The 22,635-nt window shown below is 31.5% G+C and overlaps 1 protein-coding gene across 1 annotated transcript in view; it reads right to left on the bottom strand.

The window, feature by feature from the left end:
- LOC148279585 (dopamine receptor 1-like) overlaps positions 1 to 22,635 on the bottom strand; it is a 383,623-nt gene that overhangs the window by 35,002 nt on the left and 325,986 nt on the right. The gene's annotated exons all lie outside the window — the stretch shown is intronic.

Below are 22,635 nucleotides of genomic sequence, written 5' to 3' on the forward strand. Positions count from 1 at the left end.
CCGTGCACCATGAACGTAGACCCAGTCAATCGCTATCTAGGCTCGTATTATTTAGAATAATTAATGATTCGAACTTGCCATGGATGGAGATTTTCCATTAGACTTCCGTATGGATTCGAATGCCCGTTTCGAGTTTTCGGTTTCAGAGAGGAAGCCATATATACAAGAAAATGGAAGTGATCCTGAAACCCTTTGTTCATGAAAATATTACATAGGATGTTGAATTTCTCAAATAACTCTTGTCAATATTACAATCTTCTCTCCTGTTTAATAACATAAAAGATACCGATTGTTTAATTCGCTCAATCAATCCATTAGTTTATTATATAGTAAATCATTTAAACAATTTTCCAAATTGTAATTATTAGATATTTAGGGTTCATGGTCCATGATCGACGACACACACACTTGCCAAATCATTCTATCAGAAAAAAAGCGACGACCAATGAAGCAAGTAATTGTTTTTATTGAATACAATACATTAAGTTTTGCAAGACATAAGAACGATGTCTTCTTGTACATTCACGCCACAAAGACATCAACAAAGGAACGCCTGTAATGAGACCACGTGGTTACGTCCAGTCAGCCCAGTCAGCCCAGTCAGCCCAGTCAGCCCAGTCAGCTCAGTCAGCCCAGCCAGTCCGAAGAGTCAGTTCAACGCCGTCACTCAGTTTCAGCATGTTGTTCAATTGCAGTCAGCTTAACTCTTCGTCGCCGTAACACTTGCGCGACACAATTCGTTATTTATTCGCCATGTAATAAATACGCATTAAACATAAACTTCGTAACTTCTGTCAATCTCTAACTGGGGTAGGAGGTCCAACAACCCTCAACTGCCTTATTTCTACAGATATTCATTTACAAAATTCAATCTCAAGAAACGTTAACATAGCTTATAATCTTTCATCGGCTGGGGTAAATGATTTATTTACACAGTGTGTAATGTTTACCTTTTTGCCCATAGGTAGAAAACATCTATATTTTTCAGTTGTCAATATAGGTATAAGGTGTTAACTTAATATGTTGTCAGCCTCGTAGTGTAATGCCTACCACGCAAGAGGTCTCGGGTTTGATTTCCGACTTGGTTGAAATAAAAAGTTCATTTAAAGGGGTGTTTTCACCCTAAATACTTCATAGTCCCTAGACTGGTACCTGAAGTGTAAGACTAACTTATTCTTTTATTTTTATTAGTATATTTGATTTACAAACAACGAAAAACAAAACAGAATACACAGAAATATTAAAACAATAAAAAATATAAAAACACTACTTATTTTTCATCAATTACATGTAATAACTAATATAATACATGTTTTAATAAAATGAACAAAATAAATGCTTAAAGATAAAAATAAATTATTGTAAAAATTCAAAAAAATTGTAATACTTAATAATAAAATAAACATGAATTAAATACGTATTTAAATAAAATTAACGATATTAATTATTAAAACAAGAAAATTATCAAAAAAACATTACATAAAATACTAATAAAAACAATAAACATTTCTTAACGATTTGATTTACCTTCATGTTACAAAAAATGATCAAGTTACTCTGCGATGAGTGTACCAATTCAATGCCCTATGCACCATTAGGTGTAAAAAGGGAATGATGATGATGATAAACATATGTTGTTTACGTTTTTTAAAAATAAAACACAAGCACCAAAAGTAAGACCAAATTATAAAGGTTATACTTCATTCGAAAGAAAATAATTTTCTGTTCTGCAAAAAAAAATCAACAGGATGGAAGGCTATGAGAAATACAGACATTCACACATAGGCAGAATAAAGAATGTTACACATACTGTAAAGACGCCCCTTAAACCATCCAACGACAGTTCATAAGCCGAATAAATGTCTAAACTTCGCTTCCCATATTCCCTTCTATTAAATGTTTTTCATCTCTGTTGTAATTAATATCAGTTACTTCAAAAGAAGTTGAATCCAGTTCATGTCTTGAAAAATTTGGATGGACTAAATATATTGTCGGTTATTTATTATATTTCTTTCAACGCGACTTGCTTTATGAACTCCCTGTGCAGTGCATGATAATATTGAAACACACGTTCTTCTCTGAGTATACCTGTCCTACATTCCAACTCGGAAGGAATTTCCATTACGATCACGTATCGGGTAGGTGTAAGCAGAATGAACCTACAAAGTTTTATGAACGTCGATTGTAGGAATCCAAATCCCTAGGCAATTATGCTGTTACACGCGAATCTGCTTCCTTCGAACGTACTATTCAAAAACCTTAGCACTCTTTTTTACTTTAAAAATCCCGTTCTTTTGCGAGACGAGAAGGAAGCCATCCTTATATTAGAAGATCTAATGTAAATTTTATTACGCGAACGAATACATATTAAAAAAAGTATTCGATTAAATGTTACCGAATAATTGTACATAACCACTTACCAACTTTTGTATGTCTACTGCTTTCGAGGCGTACCCGTTCTCTTCATCAAAACACTAACTTAACTAAAATGCAAGACCCACTATACGCCTTCACCATGGTAGTTGCACAGAAATATAAAAAACAACGTGCTGATACGATACATGCTTGTAGTAGCTAACACTAACGTGCATTGATTGTTTTTCACTAAAATGTTGGCGTAAGTATAGCCTGTGAGCTCGCCAATACATGACAGATGACATTAACATAACCATAGAAAAACATAGCAGTTGAGCTCTCAGAAGTAAAGCAAGGTGAATGCAGCAATGCTTGAACTACATGTCAATAATATTCTAATAATAAATAATATTATTTGGCCATACGGAACTTTAAAGCACACCTTGGTTTAATTACTAATAGTATTTTATCGGTTAGGTAGGTGTATTTAAAAAAAATGTTGCGTACCTGAAAAAAGCACAAATAATTATGTTTTTGTAAATGATGTCAGTAGCGACACTCAGAGAGTGGCTTTGTGACGTTTTGACATTTTTTATAAGAAATTCATGGCGTAGCCGAAATACTGTTATAAAAACGAGGATGTTTTTGTTGATTGACGTTAGCAGGCGCTACCCAGGGGCGACTTTGTGACGTGAGAAATTATTTAAAAAAAGAGATTCATGGCGTAGCCGAAATATTGTAATTAAAACGAGGATGTTTTTGTTGATTGACGTTAGCAGGCGCTACCCAGGGGCGACTTTGTGACGTGAGAAATTATTTAAAAAAAGAGATTTATGGCGTAGCCGAAATATTGTAATTAAAACGAGGATGTTTTTGTTGATTGACGTTAGCAGGCGCTACCCAGGGGCGACTTCATGACGTGATGAAATTATTAATTTAAATATTTTTTTTCATTTTACATAGCGTAGCCGAGATAAGAAATTGCGTGGTGTTTCGAAATTTAACCGTGTAGGTAGCCGCCTAGTTACAATATTATTTTTGTATTTGTATAACTCCTGTTTTATAATGTTTATGTATTTATCGCTATAATAATTAAACTAAAGATAGTTTTTACTTATAATTGCTATCCGTTTTTTAAATTATGTTTGTAACACTCAGTAATATTTATTTTTCAAGTATTCAATGTTATTTTTGCATTTTAATTAATATTGTTAATATAAAGCGTACTTTTATTTATTCGAATTCACTAGACTGTTTTTATTACAAAAAACAAAAATGCATATTTCTCTATGTATTTTTCTGTTATAAACAATATATTAAAATAATACACATCAAATTTCCATTGTCTGTTGATTTTATTTGCAATCTTCTTTTTTTTCGATGGTTAAAACTCTAGGAAATTCAAAGACAATAAAATTTTTACTGTCATATATTGGCGAGCTCACACGCTATACATAGCCCAAAATGTTAAACCTTTTAGAAAAAAATTGTTGACATTGTGATATCGGGAAGTGAATAAATACAATTATTTAGCAATATTTTTTTTGCATCTTGTGGTCAAGAGGCTCAATTACTCTTCGTTTAGAGTAAAGTTAGGTTTTTATCAGGTTTGCCAACTGAAAAGGCGTTTCAATTTTGGCAACATGATAATTTTTATTTATTATTAACCTCTTCTTGATAGTTGCATTTTTGTCAGTTCGGGTAAAACATATTATGATTGAATGGATTTAATGGATTTAACCACAAGGAATAAATAAATAAAATAATTTAAGTTACTTACAATTTTTGGTTTATTACAAACGAAAATAGAAAGATTACACAAATAATATTTTAAAGTGAATTTGAATACTGGTGAAGACAGGGAAGGGCGAGTGACGTGTTACGCGCCCTTATATAGGTTCATTGGGCACTGTGGCCATAGACAACAACTCTCTGGTCCTCACACAGCAATGCGTACTGATTTTTCGTATAATATAATTTTTGATGACCTATTATTAAAAAAAAAACATTTTTTTGTATAAAGAATTAGAACAAGTGAGTCACAACGTAAATAACAACCGAAGGGAATGAGAGTCATTGATATATAATATATTTTTTATGTTTTTTAAATAAATTTATTTTTGCACCGCGACAGGCCGGGAGGCCTAATAACGTTTCCGCACAAAACACTTAGGCTTGAGAAAATGACTTTTTTTAATTTTCTCAATAGTAATCGAACTCGGGGCCTTCCGTGCATGTGTCAAACGTCTTGACCACTACACCACGGAGGCCGTCTATATACAATATTACCTATTATATCAAGTAGTTGACCGTTTTTTGTTTGCCTGAGAAATTTATAATTTTTTGAACTCATTTAATTATGTATCCACCTACTTTTATGTTATATTTTAAACTTGTTTATGTACTGGTTTATCCATAAAAATAAATGTAATTCCATACTAAAAAAAAAAAAAAAAAATCTTTATTAGAAACGCTTGAATTTAAATTAAAAATCTGTCATTAAAAGTCCTAGGGGCGTACATAATAAATAAAATAAAACAAATAAATAAAATCTTATACATCTACTATCTGTAAAAATATATAAATTTTAATAAATTAAATTAAATTAAATTAAATTAAAATACTTTGATTTTAACCACTTATTTTTTCTTTTTTCTTTTTTCACTCCTGTTTAGTTATTAACAAATCCATTTTACATTACAAGACAAAAATACTTGATTTATTACTTCCATAGACAATAATTGATATAATGAAATAGGATAGAATACATAAGTTAAGAACATATTAAAAAAGAAGCTTGTGGAGGTTTAAAACCGGTCGGTAGAAAAAAAAATGGTTGAAAACAAAGTTGGTGCTTCAAATATAAAATTAATATATTTATTTACTTAAAGGCAGTTTATAACACATTATTATTTGATACATAAGTCCCAACTTTGGGGACCTTAGAGTCCTGTGTTGAGTTAGGACGATTTTTTAAATAAAAAACAAACAAAATACCAGTTTTGTCATATTGTCAATTATAATTTAAATCCAGTTGATGAAGCTCTTCCTTTAATTTATACGAATAGAATAATTGCAAAATTCATTTCGCATTTTGTTGACTTCGATGTGAATTTTGGTTTTTAGTTATATTTGGGGAATAAATTCTGTTTTGCCTTTGACGTGGAATAATTATACGCAAATCGTATTATGTTGCAAACGCCAGTTGATGAAATTTCATTTTCTTGTCAGTTTTGAAAAGCGAGTCTTTAGTTCCTTCATTAAGTTACGGATCCGTTGTTGGTATTTTATTACATAAACTCGTTTATGTCAAAAAGTTTTCACGCACATAAGTCGTAATATAGTCACTCGTTTTAAAGCATTATTTTTTTTCGACAATGTTTCGAGTCCGTCTATATGTTTGCCAACTGGCTAAATTAAAAAAATGAATATGTTATTTTTTTATTGAACTTAACTAAAGTAAACAAATGAAGTCGAGATTTTTTTTTTGTTATTAGTTGGTTATTTTGTCAATTCTTCAATCGTCGCACGACACCGGCTCGGAATCGAGTATGGAAGAATTGATGTTTCATTTTTCGTTTTCAGTGTTTAAAGCGAAAATTCTTACATCTATAATCCAAATAATAAACATTATTCTAATGCTGTAAACATCACTCTCAGTTTTTCTATTTTGCTTACCACTAAAGTACCGTAGTACACTACCGTGAACTTAAATTTTTCAAATATATTTCATTATGCACATACTTTATTTTATGTTATGTTTGAACTATTTATATATATTTAGAGTTTTATTATTTATTTTATGAAATTCAACGCTTTTTATTACTTATAATTACAATTTCATGTATTTATTTAGACTATTGTAAAAAAAAAACTTATAACTAGTCATAGGTAACTTACATTATACTGTACAAAAATAATATCATTCAACCATATTACAAGTTTTTGAATTCAGGCGTATTATGTTTCGTAAATTTTATGAGTATTTTCTATTCTTCATTTTAAATTCTTCGAGCAAATTTTTATGCGTCATCTCCCTGTTTCTGAAGTTCAGTGTTGTTGTATTCGTTAGTTTTCTTAATGATTTTTTTTTAACATGTTGAATAAAAGTATATTTTTTTTAATATTTTGATATTCTCTATCATCTTTTTATCACAAATATGTTTTATTATTCTTATTTTTTTTTTGATGTATCATACTTTTTTTTCTTTGCTGTAATTTTTTTTTGGCCTATTTAATTGCGTGTTTTTGGCACGTATCTTCAAACAGATCCAATAAAGATTTAACGTCTCAATTTGGAATATGACTTGCCACTGCAAATGTTCTATGCTCGTTATTGATTATATATTTATTATCAATAACGAGCATAGTGAGTTTTGCTTCTTGCAGAACCTCATTTGAAATTATCTTAAAATAATTTTAACCGTTTTGTTTAATTTTTACTAACTATACTGTACTTATTTTTACTAACTTAATTTTTAGTGTGTTTGTGTTTGCTTAGTTTTTATTTTGGATGACAATCATTACGCCTCCTGTATGCCTACTTAACGAATCACACCTGACAGTCATGTATTCCGGAAACAATATTTAATTCTTGGTTAGTTCTTTAGTTACATTTGTTTCACTAAGCATCAACATTGGTGGTTTATACAACAATTCCTTCAATTCTTCCCAATGAGCTGAAATACTTGAAACATTCTTAATAAAGATTTTTTTCGAAACCCTTTTTCACTCTAAAAAACCTATTTTCATTTCTTTGATTCAATTTTATTTTTATAAACAGCATATTCCTTACTCCAAATCAGATGGTTAATATAAGTTGTTGAAACATCGCAGTATAGATAGACGTGGACATACAGGCAATTTTGTCGTTATCCTATTCTAGGTATGTCCGTCAAATTTCATAATGACCATCACATTGACCTGGTCATTTGTTTTAAAAGATTTTTTAACGTTATTTACTGTAATTTGAATATCGTCTGATGAGAAATAATTTTGTTTTTTTATTTTTCCTTTTATTTCTTCCGGCGTCAATTTTTTCGTTGGACCGAAAAGTTTTGATACTGGTCTCTTTTCCAGTGGCATCTATCATTATTTATTAGTCTCCAAATTTTCGTTTTACTTCTTCCTGTAAAACAAATTATCTTTTGGTCAGATACATAATTGATTTAAGATCCCTTTTTTAAACTTCTCATCCCCGAAACTCCAATCTCAACTGGATCTAGATATTTTTTTAAGTCATCCGATATTATTACAGTTGATCGTTTTTTATTTAATGGTTTAATAATAACCACTTAACGACTTTTTTGTACTTCCTTTAAGTAAGAACATATTATTGATTCTGGTCTTACTTGCAAATTATTCATAGTTTTTTTGTTTTGGAAATGTTTTTGGGGGCTTAAAAACGTCTTATTATTTTTAATTCTATATATATGTATATTATAATTTTTGGTCCTACAAACAAACGTTATTTTCTATTTTTCAAACACTTAATCATAAACCAAAAAAAATGTTTTATCGCATTTTAAGATAGATGACCCTTGATTTTATATTTAGATGTATTTTTACAATTATCTTCAATGCTATTAAGGATAATTGCGTTGCATCTTGAGGTAGAAATTGCAGTGTCTTTTAGAGACAGGAGCAATAATTAAAAGAATAATAAAAACCAAGATCCCTTTTTTTTGTTTTAATTTTCTTGAAATCATCCAATTTAGAATCAGTATTTTCTTACAAACCTGCGGTAAAATGGTCTCGTTTTTTCGGGTAAAAAATGGAACTTTTCTCTTCTGAGACTCTTAGATTAAAATTCACCCCTTCGTTCCTGTTATTTCACTAGTACCAAAATAATCCTAACTTAATCGCATTCAACGTCATTTCGCTGACTCCGTTTTTACAGAAATTTCCTGCCAGATAGGATAGATCATCAAAAAATCAGTTAATTTTGAAAATGATTAATATCAAGCTCAAATTCGCGGGGGAAATATACGAGGTCGTTATTTTCGTTGATTTTTAAGCCGAATAGCAAATTTCGCTGCGCCAAGAAGGGAGTCGTAAGAAATATTAATCTGCCAGCACCAAAGAAAAAATGTGAATTAAAAGAATATTATGTTATTAATCTAGTTAAATTTTATGTTATTTTATAATATACAGTACATTATACGGTAAGTAACACTAGACCTTAATATGTAAATTACTTTGCTCAAATATCACAAAAATATATTCTACAGAATTAATGATCAGTTTAAGAATGGGTAAATATTACTTTTACAATTTATAAGTTATTGTCGAGCAAAAAAAAAATTTTTTGTACCTATTAGTGTCATAAAAAATATTAATAATTTTAAATTTCCGTTAAAGTTCATAAAATTGGCCATGCCTCTAATATGTCACGATTAGGTTAAATTTCGAACTTTGTTTGTGACCGTTTAATCTTGTCGTCACAATTGCCATCGCCGACTGTAAAGTGCCACGTTTTTAGTAAAAAAATCGTAATTTAAAAATTTCATGACTTATTCAGTTTAAAATGTACATATATACCGTAAGAATTTTTTTGGACTCTTTCAAGAGAATTTTGGTGACAGTTGTATATTACTACTAACAAAAGTATTTCATCAACATATGATACCGATATATGAAACAAATAATTAAAACATACCTTAAAATGACCACAGTTCCCAGTTATAACTAACAGATAACCTTAAAATATTAATTTGACGTTTACAAAACGATTTAGGACGCACTTGTATTCCACCAGTCCGGGTGAGAGAGACGGCGTTATGCTAACCAGTCCGCTGATGAGAGAGAGAGCGCTTTACAAAATGATTAAGGACGCATGTGTATTCCTATAAGTGAGATTCTACCAATAGCGTCAGATGACGTAGGGTTGATTCATCGATAATTATTTTAAAAATTATTTCATTTATCATTAGGCAGAAAAACACACGAAACAGTACGTACAGTAGTAAACCAAATAATAATTATTTTCTGTCAAACGTAATTTTGTTTTCGAAAAAATATTTTGAGATAAACATTGGAGCCAGACGCATGTAACATGGGTATTATTGTTAAATCTATCTACAAAAAACGCGTGTTTGTGCATGGTATTAAATACTTTACGCGTGGTCGCTAGCTTTGTGCCTCGTCTTAATTTTTTTTTTTTTAAAGGAATAACCCGCTAAGCCTTTATTTTGAGGCATATCAGCAGGTGAGATCGAGGGGATATGGAAAAAAGTAATGAAAAATACACCACAACACCCAGACCAATTAAGAAAAAAATCTTTCTTGGATTCTTTTCTTGCAACTGGCGGGAATCGAACCCGCGACGCCAGTTTCACAGATAGCCGTCTAATCAACTGCGCCACGGCGCCTGTCTTAATTATTTTCTGAATGGAAACAACACAATTTTTTTTCTTAATATGGTTTATTGTGAAAAAGACACTTATTTTATGCATTCTTTATTCAAATTGAATAATATATCTTTTTAATTTTAGCCTCATTTTTCGGAAAACTTAAATATGCATGACATTTATATCTTAAGAAGCATTTTATAAGTTAGCATTAAAAAAATAAATAAAGAAAACTAAGCGATTGTAAATTTATGTTTTTTTACACACACCTACATTATTGACAACAATAATATAATAAAAAAAAAGGACTGCATAGTCCCCTGAACAAAAAAGTTAAACATTTATTTATTTGAATTTTTTTGTTGATATTTCTTGATAAAACTCCATAGTAAATGATCATAATCAAATTATAAATAAACTTAACAATGAAACTTCTTGGTTTAGTTTTACTTTTTATTATTTTGACTAACGAGCGCTTTTGCCTAAGTATGCATCTTCAAGACTGCTGAATTGTTTATTACGTTTACAGTTTTTATACTATTCTTAACATATTTTGGAGATAAGATCAAATAATTATACTAACAGGAGACAGAAACCATGGCCTACATAGAAGACAGATGCCTACTTAGGCGAAAGCGCTCGTTGATCAAAAAAATAAAAAGCAAAACTAAACCAAGAAGTGTCATTGATAAATTTATTTATTATTTTATCAAAATCATTTATTTATTTATTTTACTTATCATATACGGCCCAAGCCAATTACAACAGTTATATGAAGAAACGTATGTACAAGAAACTAAACAATATGAACATAAAACAATGTCGCAAAGACAAACAAGTGCCGTAAAATAATGATATACGATATATTCATAAACTCAATAATCATATAAGACTTTGAGCTAAATCGTGCCAATCCATCTTCATCCTACCCTGTTTTAGTGGCAAAAAGATCTACGAACAGCCGGAAAATTTATACTAAGGGATTCCAAGTTGTGTGAAAATTGACCAATCTACACATTCTAGACACCGGGGTTGGATTTGATCCGACGTTTCGGCTACCATTGCAGGAGCCATCTTCAGGGAAAACTGAAAACAAAAGTCGCTTTTAAAAGATTTGATAAACAGCAGATTTTTTCTTCTGGTGAGATGGTCAGGAACATAAAAATTAATTGATTGCATAGAGATGGGATATCAATTAAAACATAAAATATTTTTAAAATGGATAAAAATTTCATCTCATTTATACGATTCTCCAACGAAGACAGATTGAGAGATTGCTCTATTTTGATATGGGAATTATTCATTACCTCTTTGCAATCTGAGCAACCATGCCACTTTTCAAAGAAAACGGTGTTGATCAGACTCGATATGGTCGATATGAGTCCTATTTTTCTGATTTTTGACAAGTCGACTTTAAGTAATTGTTGAATTTGGTCATGCCATATCTTTTAGGTCTTCCTTTTGTTTCTGCATCCATCAACATTCGCATTGCAAATCTTTGTAGCTATTCTTTTGCTGTCCATTCGCTCTACATGTTCAAAAAAACGTAGAGCCCCTTCTTTACTTTGTCTACCATGCTTATCTCAGCCTTACCTATTGTATTGATCTTGAAATGCGTGCATCTATCGTACGTAGTTTCACCACGCATTTGCCTGAGAGATCGCATTTCGACAGCATTCAGCCTGTTTTCATCTCTGGTTTTCCAAGTCCACACTTCTCGTTTATTCATCAGAGTCAGCACCAGGACTCCATTGTGAACTGCAAATTTTGCCTCTTGCGACAAACATACTCACATTTTTTTTTTAATATGTGTATTTACCCAGGAAAATATTGCTCATGAAAATTATCGCTTAAGATCGAATAAGTATCATTTTCTACTCAATAAGAATGCCTTATAACATGTGCGTTTTATATTTTTTACAGCTTTAAGCTCACATATCTGCTAAAACATTTCGCAAGGTGTGTGTAATTATATTTGTCAAGAATAATGTTTTCAAATAAATCATTTGATAATACGCGTTTCGCTAATTGTTACACTCTACTGTGTTTCGAAAATTTATAGCCGGTGCATGAAATAATAATTTCGGTATAACATTTTAAATTCTGGTGTTTCACAGAAATCCGACGAAGTTCGGGAAAAGTATTTGTTTTCAATGCTGGAATATTGAAAACCACGATTCATGTGAAACATACCCTTGATTTCACTACATACAACCCATATATGTTTTGTAAAACTGTTGCATCTACACTATGAAGATAAAATAACTATTGTTTCTCTACATTTACAACTCCTCGGTGCGAAGTAGACTCGAGATAGATATTAATCTGTTCCATGTATCCGAAACGGTTTTCCGGTACAGGATTCTCCTACTACTTTGACAGAAGTTTCTTTCGTGTTTGTTTTTCTTTGTATAATATGTACGTCTTGAATTTATGTTTATAGTTATTTTTAAATAAATAAATTGAATAACATTGAATTAAACATATTATTTTTCTTTTCATATATTTATAACAGATTAATTATTACTGTATACCCATTTCTGTCCATTTATATATAATATATAAAAAGATGACACTCCATACAAATCTGAGCTAAAAAGTCGTCCCCAAAGGAAAGGAAATGGTCAGCGGGGGGTGCAATTGTCATCACGTCATTTCACATTGTCTTTGGCAAACGAAAATAAAAAAAGCCCGGACTGTTTATATCGGTCAACTGTGAGTTCTATTCAGTATAGCGTTCCCTTCCCTGAATCTTTCATTTACGCTCGGCGAGCTGGAGAAGGACAAGTACAAGAGATAGCTCACGACTTATAAGTACTGGTAACAGATGTAACATTTATATATATATAAATCGATTTTTAAACAAACATTGATTAAGACAAAAACAATACCATTATATCATCACTTTCTCGAATGATTTGTGCAGAATTTTGGCGTACATGTTGGCATTTTAGTAGTTGCGAGCAGCGACGAGTTTAAAAGTAGCCGAAGAATGCTCGTAATGAACTAAAGCCCGTTCTTTCAAACATATGCCAATTGGCCGTAGGTTAAGGGATCATTTTGAACGCTTGTGCTTACTTTAGTTATTTACCTCAAAGTTTCTGTCTGAGAATTTTTTACATTTTTAGCTGATCATAATTTTTCTTTATTATTTGAATTATTTAAACATTTTCATCAAACCAAAGTTTTTTTGTTTGTTTTTATGGCGGCTGTTTCGTAGCAATACTTAAATTTGAAACTCTTTTTAAACCAATATTTTTCTTTTCTTTTAGATTCAATTCATTTATGCTATCGTATACACCATACATAATGTGCCTTGTGTACATCATAAAATGTATGTAAAATTTATGAACTTGATATGGATCTTATATTTTATTAGTATTAAACAACGTTATACAATTTGTACAAATTGGCTACGACCGTTAGTACATAAATCAATAATGCTCGTTTTATTCAATTTGGGTACCTTTTTATCAAATACAGTGGTGCCTCGCATAACGAACGCCTCGCACAGCGAACGCTGCACACAACGAACTTCCTTTTCGTTCATTTCACGATTCATACAACGAACTTCGCTTCACACAACGAACTTCGCTTCACACAACGAAGTCGCCCACTTCACACGATCACTGCCGATTTATTGCATCCTTCCGCGCAGGCAGTCGTTAGTCACTGAGCAGTACGCTTAACTTACGCACGTGTCGCAGCAATCGTTGAAGAGGATGTAGAGGAGCTTATTGAGGAACACAAAGAAGAGCTGACAACTGAAGAGCTCCAAACACTTCTGGCCCAACAACAGGACAATGCTCAAAGGGAAGCGTCATCTGATAACGAGGAGCAACAATCAAACAATCAACCAATTCCAACTGCTGACATCAAGAACATCCTGGTCAAATGGAAAGCAGTTCAGGAGTTTACCAATGCCCACTATCCGGATTCCGCTGAAGCAAACAGGATCAACGACCTGTACTCCGATACTCTTGTCCGTTATTTCCGGCAGATGTTGAAGAAAAGAGAGAAACAAACGACTTTGGACAGGTTTTTCACTGCACCATCGGCCAAAAAGCGGAAAATGGATGAAGATGTGCAAGATTCGATTATTTCTTAAAATTAAAAAATGTGTGTTTTTTTCATTATGTTTTTAGATGTATCTAAATAAAAATAATAACAAAAAATTTATCTTTTTTTTATGTCATCTTACCATATTTTATGCTACAGAGCGAATTATTTTTTTTAACATGTATTGTTATGGGAAAACGCGTTTCACATAACGAACTTTTCGCATAACGAACTTGCTCCTGGAACGAATTAAGTTCGTTGTGTGAGGCACCACTGTACATAAATATTCGTACGTTTTAAAGATGTTATATAAATTACTTATCTATTAATACTTTCCACTAATGTGCACTTTTTTATGTTTTTTTTTTTAATATTTGTTTTTTGCTGTAATCTTTTCACTGTTGTTTTTCAAATTTTCCGAATGGTTGACGAAACTGTAAATTAATTAATAGGATAAGTAAATGCAATTTATACAAAAATCCATTTTTAAAATTAATGTCTAAAAACTCATCATTATGATCATTCCCTTTCCGCACCTAATAGTGCACAGGGCACTACATCGGTACACCAATCAAAGCGTATCTCAATTATTTTTGTTACATGAAGGTAAGGTGATCAGTCTTATGCTTTGTGTACCAGTCTAGGAACTATAAAATATTTTAGTAAAACAACCTTTTGTGTAATATTTCATATCAACCATGTTGGGAATTGAACCCGAGACCTCTTGCATGGTAGGCAAATACGCTGGCCATTATTGCACGAGGCCGATATAATAACATACGATATGTATAACTTAAAACTACAATATTGTTATTTGATATAACTTTTATACAATTTATAGAAACCGTTATATCATTATTCACCACTTTCCTTTCCATACCCAGTGATGCATAGGGCATTGTATTGAAACATCAAATGCGTGAATCTCAATCATGATTAATATGTTACTTGGAGGCAGGGTGAACAATTTTACTTAGCCCAGTATAGAAACACCTTTAAAACTACCAAAACTACAAAAACGTGCCAACCGCAACCCTACTAGGCCAAATTATCCCCTCTCGATTTCCTTCGTCATGGTTTTTACTTGACAGCAGCCATTGAAAAGAAAACTCTCGATCAGGGTTCTGGTTCTATATTACACACAGAACAGTCATCTTCAGTGTTCGTCCGTTGGAACACAGACAGAAAATTCACTTAAACTTTTCCCTTACCGTACCAAAAACATTATCGGGCAACAGTGTTACGCAGTCGATAGACAAGCAAAAATAAGAAATTTTAAATTGAAAAAAATATATATTCTTAAATTATATATTAAGTTGAAGTCGGGAGTGATAATTCAAATCTAAAAGCCATAATCGTGAAAAAACCATAAGCTCACACTCGCAAGGCGAGCGAGAGGACCTCTCCTAACAAAGCTCGGAGAGCTACTGCATCTATTCATGCGTGTGACGCATGAAATTGTCCTTCTCGCTCCCGAATATACTTGTTGTATCAAGAGTGAAATGTAAAGATTGTGTGAGATAATTGTGTTTTCGGCACTTTTTTACTTCATACGTCACTACATACGACACATTGGTAAATTTTTGATCGAATTAGTGATTAATCCCCGATTCCTGATAAAATGCATTTTCTATACTCAATAAGTACTTTTTATTAAATTAAAATATATTTGAACAAATACGCAATAACATAACGGAGGAATACTTAACATTTTAGTACAGTATGATTCATTAAAGTTATAGAGATATTTGAGTTATTAGATGCAATGTGTACTAGTTATACATTACCGGGAAGGAAGGGTTAATGTAATTATACATTTTTTTCACAGTGCTGAATTCCACTAATAATATTTTTACAAGATTACAATATTTTAGAAGGAATTGAATATAAAAACATAAAACACCACCCATTTAAAATGTATCTTTGTTTAAAAAACAAGTCTTTGCATTTGTAGCTAAATACAACAAAGTTTTCCAATACGAAATTTAAAAAAAACTTTCACGTAAAGCCAAAATATTTTTCCTTTGATACGCGTATTTTTGAGTGCATTTCGCCATTTTTATCCGATACCATTCCTTATAAAAGCAAACTTGCATAAACTTAAAATAAAAACACTCCCAGTCTTTGTACAACAATATTTTTCCAACACGATGTCCCTAGCGAGAGGGTGTACTTTGAATGTTTTAGTCTTTTTGGGTTAGTATTTTACTATACTCAGCTGAAAAAGACGTTTTCAAACAAGTCTCTCATTTTATCAAGAAACTTTTAAGTATGCCGAAAAACGGGAAACATGCGATGGTCAAAGTAGTTATTAACTTGGCAAAATTTGTGTTTTATTTTAATGCAATCGTCTATTTTTTAAGATGTGTAAGTGTTTCTTTTACCATCTGATAATGAATCGTGATAAATATGAAAAAAATATTTTACTTGACGTAAACGCATTACATTGAAAGCGTCTACCCCTTTATCTACATTGTTTATAAAAACAAGCGTATTTCTTCAGTTTCACCTATTTCCTATACATTACAAAACACTCAATTAGCGAAAATGCAATATTTTTCTACAATCTAACAGCAGAAATAACAAAACAAAAATACTTGTAAAGCTTTAATTGTACTCCCCGCTGTGGTATTGTCAAATTGTGATCAATCAAACACCCACGATAAGTACATTGAATTTATTTCAGTTTCTTTGCACGACATTAAACTAACACATTAAAGTTTCAAATCGGGACCGTGGCAACACTTTTTAGATCTCGCCATATATAAAAACGAATACGCATTTTAGAATTCAATATTTTTTTTAAAATATAACATATACATGCCAAACATATATTCAATACGTACATACATAAAATTAAGAATAGTCGAGAAACCACATACTCACATCAAACAGAAGGCGACTTAACTACTCATAAATGAGTAGGTTTACGTTTTGACCCATTAGTTTTTTGTAGACGTCGCTCAGTACGCAACTCCTGATTTGAATTCAACTATGCCGTTTTGTGTCCTTTTAAAGTGTAGAAATACTGCATGGATTTTAAAGAAACATGATGCATTCACATGACATGTGTAATTAGCAAATGAATTTGTATGTAACAAATGCATAACTTAAAAAAATAATTATTTTTCCATCGAAACGAGTATTTTTACATTAGAATATTTCAAAGTCCCTGGACTGGTACCCTTAGCGTAAGATTGATCATATTACTTTCATGATACAAAAATGATCAAGATACGCTGTGATTAATGTACCAACGCAGTGCCCTATGCACCATTAGATGCGGAAACGGAATAAGGTGAAACTTGTGTACCATGCGTCGTAAATCATCTTCTGATTCTGCCACTATGGTTGCATCGTCTGCGTAGCCTGGTACGTAAACGACCGTATCTCCCTAAGTCCGAGATTTTCCAGTTTCTAATTTCTTTAAAGCGTTTTTATTTATTTATTTTGTTTGTTTTAGTAAATGTTTTGTTAATACGAGTATATTGTTTTACAAGTATATCTTTATATATTTAATTCCTCTGTACGTTTGATGTCACCAAACTCCCCCTAAACGGCTTAACCGATTTACGTACGGTTTTCAGAGAAATACAGATCTTTGGGCTGTGCCTATTTGTAGGTATTAAAATCTTAAATCAAATATTTAAAAAATAAGTAACGAGCATAAATGTTTTATTAATGGATTTACCAGGGCTGCATTCAAGTAGAACGCATTTACAAAAAAAATGTATAAAAAAGTTTGTTTTTGAATGTTTACAAACAGCATTATTTTTTGTGTATCTCTAACAGATTCTTTCCTTGAATTCCTTATTATTTTTACCCATTTATTTCTTTTTACTGGATTTTTATAAAACTAAAATAATATTAAATTCAGTATAATTTTAAAAATCGTATTCTTACATAAGAACTCCCCTCTGTTGGTGAGAAGATCGGAGTTTAATAGTTGCAAAAAGAATGTCACATTTGAAAAAGTATTTATTTTATGTTTTGGAATTCAAACCTAGGTTCCTACTTTAATAAAATATTTGAATATAAACAATTTTTAGTTTTGAAATTCAACCACTAACAATTATCTAGGTACCTACTCATCAATGAAAAGTCTTTTTCCAAGCTAATAGCATCTGTCGGGTCCGCTAGTAATATATAGTTATAAAAATGTTAAAATTGCTGCGTTCCTTTGTTGTTCTGAATATGAGCTTTTAAAAAATACAAATACCTTCGAGTCCCAAGTAAAGTTGCAGCCTCGTGATATAATGGTCAGCGCGTTTGCCTACCACTCAAGAGATCTCGGGTTTGATTCCCGACATGGTTGATATGAATTATTTATTTAAAAGAGTGTTTTCACAATAAAATATTTCATAGTCCTTGGATGCGTAAGACTGATTATTTTACCTTCATGTAAAAAAATGATCAAGACACGCTGCGATTGGTGTACTAATGCCGTGTCCTATGCACCATGAGGTGCGGAAAAGGAATGATGGTGATGAAATAAAGTTGCAGTAACTCATGGACATGTAATTTATTAGTATTTAACTTTGCAAAATAATTGAAAAAGTAGATTTAACCTTTCGTTTTTCACTGAAATATTTTTTTGTTCCGAATTATTATAGGATGAAATAAGAAAAAAATGTTACGGTAGTCGTTCAAATAACCTTGATTGGCGCAGAAGTAACTTTCTATTCTAGCATGCATTAGAATATTGGTTCGGTTCCCAGTTGGGAAATAAAAGATATAAGTTGTTTTTTCCTCTTTCAGTTTCAGTTATGTTCTGAAGCAATTTTCGCAAACTCAATCATAGAAAATATATGAATGAGTAAAGTTCTAGACAGAATTAACTTATCGACGAATCGTAAAGAGAGTGCTTTTGATCAAATTTCCTTACAACTAATAATCAACCTTTATTTTTTATGAAGTATATTTTCAGAAATAATATATCATATTAGCATTTTGCCCGTAGTCTCGGTCGAGGCGACGGTGTTTATTTATTTTATTTTTTATTTTTTGCACCGCAACCGGCCATAAGCCCAGTACAGTGATGAATTACAGCACAGAACACCCAGGCTTGAGAAAAATCACATAAATGTTTTGTGTTCTCACCGGGAATCGAACCAGAAGCTTTCCGTTTATGAGTCATATATGTTGCCTGTGTCGTACCTAAACGAAACCATTCATTCTACTTCTCGGGGACCGGGTCACCTTCTCGGTCCTCAATGGAGTAATTCTTAATAAATTATTACTACCTACCATAGAAATTGCATACGCACATCAAACAGAAGGCAACTTAACTACTCATAAATTAGTAGATTTACGTTTTGACCAATTAGTTTCTTTGTACACAACTCCCATGGTGAAGGAGTATAGTGGGTTTTGCATGTTGCTTCAATTGATGTCCTGATGAAGAGACGAGTACGTCTTGAAACCGGTAAACAACGGTGGCATCCAAAACCCCAGTTACTGTCTCGGCGTTTGGTGGCAGCTGGACGAAAAAACAAACCTAATAAAAAATCTCCTAGTCCAATGTGTAGACTAAAGACTTCATAAAAGTCAATTGATGAAAGATTTGAGAAAACGTGGATGGTAATCAGAGGCAAAACGTTTAATATTTCGCAATGTGCAAAGTGATCATTTTAACCAGCCTATGACAGTTCATAAGCCTTAGAAGTCTAGACATCCATACTGTTTAAGTATTCAAAATAAGGGTTCCTAATGGCCATAATTTTAGAAACCCAAAAATGTTTGTCGGCCTCGTGGCGTAATGGTTAGCGCGTTTGCCTACCATGCAAAAGGTCTCGGGTTCGATTCCCGGCATGGCATGGAGATACACTGCAATTGATGAATCAGTGCAGTGCTCTATTCATCATTATGATGAATGATGATGATGAAAAACGTTTCACATAGAATCGTTCTAGAATAGATTGTCGTTTTTCAACATACGAGTAATTGAAAAAATAGGCAGATTATAGTATTAGATCATTGAAAGCACAGAGATTAACGTTTTTGAATGCATATTGCTTAGGTTTAAGACACGTATTCAAATGGCGTTTTTCTATCAATTAGTTAATCTTATCAATAATTTATTGAATTTTAATCATTCCAATTTTTAATTTTATTCAAATGTTTATTTATATGTGTTTAAATAATATGGTAATTAATAAATTAGATTTTTTATAAATCTCAATATTTTATATTGTTTGTACCCTAAATAAAGATTTAAAAAAATTTATATTTCACTTAAATGATCCTTATCTCAGTTGTAATATAATCTTAATACCATCACTCTCCAAAGGGTTAGGTCCAGTCATGATCCTTTATCATTTTAACAAACTTAAAATATTATCACGCCACTTCCCCGTAAGGGTAGGCAGAGAAAATGGACCGCCACACATGTCTATCCTGGAAAATATTCCTATCTTCTTCCACAAGCATACATCTTGTCATATATACCCTTCGGTTCTGTCTGCTTTTGACATAACCAAACTTAAGATTTTGGTTTATCTGATCATGCCACGTCTTTCTTGGTCGTCCTCGTCTCACGTTACCGTTTATTTTAGTAACATATATTTTTTTTACAATTCTTTCGTCGTCTATTCGATATACATGATTAAACAATCTCAAAGACCCTTTTTATAATAATATCAATTATACTTGACTAAGATTTACACTCTCGCCTGATTTCATTATTCGTAACCCTGTTATTCATTGATTTCCCACTCAATCGTCTAAGAGATCGCATTTTAACCACGTTCACTCGGCTTTTATTCTTCTTTTGCCAGTTCCATGTTTCACTTTCATACATAAGTTTTAGGACTAAAACTCCGTTGTGCACTGCCAGTTTAGCTTCGATTGACATATTTTTATTTGCGATTTCTGTGCTTAGTAAGCCGTTCATTTTGTTGCCCGCATTCACTCTCTTTATAACATATTTTTCTACTCTTCCATCTCTTGAAAACATACTTTCTAGATACACAAATTTTTAAATCGTTCGAAACATTCGTTGTTAAAATTTATTATACAGTCAGTAACCTCACTTCCCCTTTCAAATACTATCACTTTTGACTTACTTTCGTTCATCGCCAATTCGCTCTCCAGACAAACATACATTCTCAAATCAAATATTTTTTGTAAATAAATAATGAAAATAATGAAACTTTTTGTAAATAAATAAATTAAATGTCGGCCTCTTGGTGTAGCGGTCCGCAAATTTATCTACCATACACAAGTTCTCGGGTTCAGTTCCCGACATGGTTGTTATGAAATATTAATTTAAAAGGATGTTTTTTACTAGAGTATTTCATAGAACCTGAAGTATTTTTATGTAAAAAAAGTGATAAAGATACGCTGCTATTGGTGTACCAATGCCTTATGCACCATTTGATGTTGAAATGAAATGAAAAATAAAAAGAATGGATAAAAGAAAATGATACGAAAAATAGATATTAACTGATATTTTTATCCCATTATATTATCACAGTCGAGTTACTCTATACAAACGTATTCTCTACTTTGAAAATTCTCTGACCTCCGTTCCGCGTCCGTTGGAGCACTCCAATATAATATCACATTTGGTATATATTTTGTTTTACAGTCCTGCGAACCCTTCCAGTCAACGATATTTGGATCGCCTTTGTTAGTTTTCTTGAACCGGATATTGTTAAAAAATATTACCCTGAACCGAAACTTGCGAACGTTTTTTTCCGAACTAAAGGTCCATATCAAACAAAATATTTGGACATTCTCAAGTTCACATAGAAAAAATATTTGGATTTAACATTTATAGGTACAAGGCGGAAATAAAATATTTTTTTAGCAAACGTTATGAATTTCAGATGGCTCGATAAAAACCATGTTGCTAAAAATATGTTGAAAATATAAAACCTTTACAATAATTTTTTTTTAAACTATGGAAACACTATTCCACGAAAAAAATTGTTAACTATGATTATTGAAAACATAATTAGACTTACATTTTAAGAAAGATTTTTGTATTTTTTTTATTAAATCATACAGTTTTTGATTTTTTTATTAAATCATACAGTTTTTTATTTTTTTGAACTCTCAGGAGTTACAACAAACTCAGTTTGCGACAAAATAATATTTACATAAAGGTATGGTAATAATAATAATATGTTAACAAGTAATAATATGTACATAAAACTGAAATAAGATAGCAAGCAAATATATAATACAAAGAAATTAAAACAATTCATAATAAAAAAATGTATCAAACATTTACATATAGTAAAAAAGAAATATCCGAGAAAAAAAATAAGCTAAAAACTAAATTTCACCTTCCATGTACCTCCTCAAATAGTAATTTTTAAATGAATTTTGTCATTTTTTGGCGTTTTATAGGACTCCGGTAGCCTGTTGTACACACTACAAGCAAGGTACATCAGAGACCTTAGACCATACCCTGTAGTGCGTGATCCAAGTACGTGAATATTTTGACTCTGTCACGTATTATACTGGTGGGCTGATTCAACGATATATTTATTTTGACACTTTATATTCAAATACAATTGACATATTTATATACATATCAGGGCGGGCATATTGCCGTAAGTCGATTTCTACCTACCTACCCAAAACGTTCGATTTGAGAAAATTACAAGCAGATGGACTTATTTTAATAGAACACAAATTAATATAACAATTTCAAAAAAAAATAATTTGAAAAAACTACATTTTCAATTAAATACAAAAATTAAAAACTAATATTAACTAACAAATTTACACTGTATCAAGAAGAGAGCAGAAGAGAGGTGATATGATGGAAAGAAGAAAGTGATAGGAACAACTCAAATATTTAGATAGTGACATTTGAATCTTGATTTAAATGTAAATAAAGAAACATTAGTGGGAAGATTAT

Source organism: Micrasema longulum, unplaced genomic scaffold (assembly GCF_059751315.1).
Source record: "Micrasema longulum isolate JH-2025_06_02 unplaced genomic scaffold, ASM5975131v1 h1tg000698l, whole genome shotgun sequence".
In the NCBI taxonomy this organism is placed as follows: domain Eukaryota; kingdom Metazoa; phylum Arthropoda; class Insecta; order Trichoptera; family Brachycentridae; genus Micrasema; species Micrasema longulum.